Source organism: Nematolebias whitei, chromosome 14 (assembly GCF_014905685.2).
Source record: "Nematolebias whitei isolate Nwh7 chromosome 14, NemWhi1, whole genome shotgun sequence".
Classification (NCBI taxonomy): domain Eukaryota; kingdom Metazoa; phylum Chordata; class Actinopteri; order Cyprinodontiformes; family Rivulidae; genus Nematolebias; species Nematolebias whitei.
The window spans coordinates 31,194,138-31,198,596 of record NC_056511.1 but is presented as its reverse complement, the minus strand read 5'-3'; positions in this window follow the sequence as shown (position 1 = coordinate 31,198,596).

Below are 4,459 nucleotides of genomic sequence, written 5' to 3'. Positions count from 1 at the left end.
AGAACACCATGGACTTTGTGGATAAGGTGAGGGATGTCATCATGGAGACTGGTGAAACAATGGTCTCTTTTGATGTCACATCACTCTTTACGTGCATTCCTGTTGATGATGCAGTAGAGGTGGTCAGTTTAAGATTAAAATCAGACACCACTCTGAGCAGCAGGACCACGCTTTCCACAGAACAACTGTGTCAACTCTTGAAACTGTGCCTGCAGTCAACCTACTTCACATATGGGGAGCAATATTATAGGCAGAAACATGGGTGTGCTATGGGGTCTCCAGTTTCTCCTATTGTGTCCAACCTGTACATGGAGGAGGTAGAAAAGAGAGCCTTGACGTCCTTTTCAGGGACACCACCAAGTCATTGGTTCAGGTATGTTGACGACACCTGACAGTCGAAGAGTGAAGTGGATGCAGACGTGGCAGGCAGGTGATAGGAGGACAAGGAGGCGGCTGAGGCATTCCACAAGGAAACCAGGCTTGGTCAAGGAGGTCAGGATCCCAAGAGACTTGGGCATGGAGACTGAAACATGAAGAAGATAGAAGGTAAGTTAACAACTGCTGTTTAAGCACACAAAGAGGCCAGAGGCATAAGTACCAGTAGACATCAAAATGCTCCAGCAGCAAGTAGAGCTTCTCTGCAGCCTTAAGTACTCCTGGCTTCTCAACAGGGAGATGGGTCACAGGTGTGCTTGTTAGACTCCATCTTGGAAACTCAGTGGTTGCAGAAGGCTGAACTATCACAGTACCCCCCTTCTCAAGAATGACCTCTCAGAATATAGCGCCTTTCTATCTTATTTCAAGATACTCAAAACACTTTACACTACAATCTGTGTCCTCATTTACCCATTCATACAGCACTCTACTAGATCTCTACAAAGCTAATTGAACAAATCATTCTAATGAGACTAATCAGTGCTTTAGATCACATTCATACACCGATGGGACACACATCGGAGGCTATGAGGGGTTCAGTGTCTTGCCCAGGGACACTTCAACATTTGACTGCTGGTGGATTCCAACCCCCAACTCTCGCATTGGAGGACGACTGCTCTAACCACTCAGCCACAGCCGCCCTGGATGATGAAGGAGGATGAAGGATCTAGGACTCCAGGATTGTTCCTCTGGACCGTAACCCTCCAAGTCCACCAGGTACTGAAATCCACAGCCCCGGTGTGTCACATCTGTAGTATGACATAAGCTGGATATGTTCATACATTTTTCACGAGTTCTTCATCTTTCTGACTGTGTAAATGTCGTGCGTTGAGTTTAACAGAAATGCGAACGAGAGACGTTATTATCTTTGACCCATCAAATGAATGCGGTCATTTATTTGCAGAATCAAAGTTTAACATCAAACATTTACATTAATTTGGCAAAATATGAAAACAATAACAATTTCAAGTTCACAGAAAGTGGACAATACGGCGATTGTCCTCACTTCTCAGCAGAACAACAGACATCAATCACACGGCGGTGATTGAGAACTTTGCTTCAGATATTTCTAAAATATCTGTAATGATTTTAGGAGAAAGGAGAGTTTAAGATGGAAAATGGAGATTTATCTTACAGAGAGATGTGTGAGGGAATTAATCTGTTTGACCAGAAACGTGCACGCTCTTTGGGGAATCAGCTTGGCCACGGTACACTTGGTCGAAAATAGAACCTTCTACCTGGTTGATAATAAGATCAGCGTCGGCGTAGGGTTCCTTTCTGACTCTTTCAGCGTCTCCATGAGGACAGCCAAACCCTTAGAGAGTCGTGCGAGGTTATCCAAACAGAAGTTATACTCCCAAAATCCTCTCTGCGTCCTGGAATGTCAGAATTCTGAACTCCTTCAGAACTCTCTTCAGGTATTAAACTCTGGAATTTTTCTCCATGAACTGCATCAGAGAGTTTTTCATCTCTCTTCTCCAGGAGAACTGTCACTCTTTAACTCTGTTACTCTCTTTAGCTCTTTAGCTCTCGCGAGAACCGGGAAGTTGCCACATTTAAATGAGTTGACTTCCGGGTCATTTTAGAGCTTTCTGATTGGTGGATAGACCAGATCAGAGGTGTGGTTTGTGATGTAAGGTGTTATCAAAGTCAAGGGCAGAGAATGAGATTGTTTAAAAACAGACAGAAAGATTATTGGAGAAAACCAGACTTCGTGGAGTCAAACTCTCCTGTATCTTCTGTGAAGATTAAACATGACATTTCTTCTCAGTAAACATTTTAGTTGACCGAAACCTGACTTTTAACATACTTACAAATTTGCTCATTGAAGACAGAAAAATCAAGAAATGCATATTAACCTGATTTCTTCTTTGAATGAGGAATAAAAATCATTACTTACTGTTTATGTAAATAAAATGAGTAGTTCTCTTCAACCTGTAAACATTGAGTGAACTAACACAATTTGATTATCAAACATTTGTAAAATTGTAATGATCATAGAGAATTGTCTTTTCTACTTGATTAATTCAAGAAAGAAAGTCTCCAGATGGCTCAAACTGTATTTCTGGATGCAGATCAATGAAATAACAGTCTCTGTCCATCTGGTCAGATTTGACATGAGATCAGGTTCACTACACATCCAGGATGCATTGAACCGTGAAGGCTGGATGATTGTCAATCAGTCGGGTGGGTGGAGGGAGGTCAACCGGTGGGCACAAAGGACTCTCTGAGGCTGGCTTTACTTGGGAGACGTGGAAGGTGGGATGTGTCCACATGGATGTAGGTAGCTGTAATCTGACTGCAGAAGGGTGGATAATTTTCACAATGGGAAAAGGACCAAAGAAGCGTGGGGCCAGCTTTCTGTGTTCAGATGGATGTCCCATGTGAAGAGCTATACCCTTTGACACACCTGGAAGGATTGAGCTGCAGAACAGTGACAATCAGCAAACATCTTGTTCTGAGCTGCAGTGCTCCACCTTTCTGTAAGGTGGCCCTGGCATGTCACCAGACTCTCTGACAACACCAAAAATGGTGTTGCACTGAGAGGACAGAGATGTGTTCTCTTGGCTGGGAAAAAAGGAAGGAGCGTAGCCTAGGGATGCCTTGAATGGTGGCAAACCTGTAGTTGAGGATGTGTGTGTGTTGTGGGCGTATTTGACCCTGACTAAATGCTGAATCCAAGCCGAGGGATTGTCCTCAACAACACACCTGAGAATGGCTTCCAGCTCCTGGTTGCAGTGTCTGGTCTGACCATTAGACTGTGGATGATAACCAGACGTCAGGCTGACAGAGACCCCAAGAATTTTACAAAAACTCCTCCAGACCTGGGAGACAAACTGGGGACCTCGTTCTGAGACCACATCAGAGGGGATCCTATGGACCTGGAACACGTGCTGGACTAGGAGTTGAGCAGTCTCAAAGGCCGTTGTACGCTTGGCTATGGGAATGAAGCGGTCAGCCTTGGTAAATCTATCAATTATGGTAAAAATTACCACATAACCTTCAGATAGGGGCAGTCCAGTAACAAAGTCCACAGAGATATGGGACCAGGGACGACTGGGGGTAGGTAATGGCTGTAGGTTGGTTGCTGCTCTTGTTTCTGGCACAGGTAATACAAGCTGCTGCAAACTCCTTGAGGTCCTGGATCAAGGATGGCCACCAGAAGTGTTTCTTGGCTAGGGAAAGCATGCAGGTGACACCAGAATGATGAGACAGTCTACTTGTGTGTAGCCAAGTTAGTACCGCATTTTCCGCCATACACGTCGCACCACCCTATAAGTTGCATCAGTCCAAATATGTCTAATAAAGTGGAAAAATCCATTAATATGTCACATCTATTATGCGTCACCGCTGACGCGTCGTATTTGTTACACATCACCGCTGATAACCTGGAAATGTGGGCTGGTGTTGTGCCAAAAATCGATTGGCTGCCAAATGGCAGCTGCAGGAGTGTGCACGGGAGGACTTTAACAAGAATTTAACAAGATTAACACATAAAACAATTATTTGTTTGCTCAAAATTATAGTAAAGGTGTGTCTCAGTCTAACATTTCCTTAATAAATGCACTTTGACAGTCAAATCAGCTGTATTTCAAAACCTGATTCGTGGCTGCAGGAATGCACAGGGGGACAACTCGCTGTGCATTTCGTCAAAATTTATCAAGATAAGCACCTAAAACAGTTATTTGTTTGCTTGACTTTATAGTAAAGGTGTGTCTCAGTTGAACTTTTACTTGCACTTTAATGATCAAACCAGCTTCATTTCGCCGGGGTGGTGCAGCGAAATGAAGTTGATTTGACGGTTGTTCCAGGCGAGCTGGACGAAGGTGGCAGGCTTTGGCAAGCTGATTGTGTCATTATAAGCCACTTTTACCTATTACATGACACAACGGCATGCCATATTGATCAAGTGCCATCTAGTGGCTGAAACTAGTAGTGTTCAATAAAAAAGGTTGAATCATGTCATCTGGACTTCGTTTTTTTGTTAAAAAGAAACGTTTCGCCCCTCATCCAAGAGGCTTCG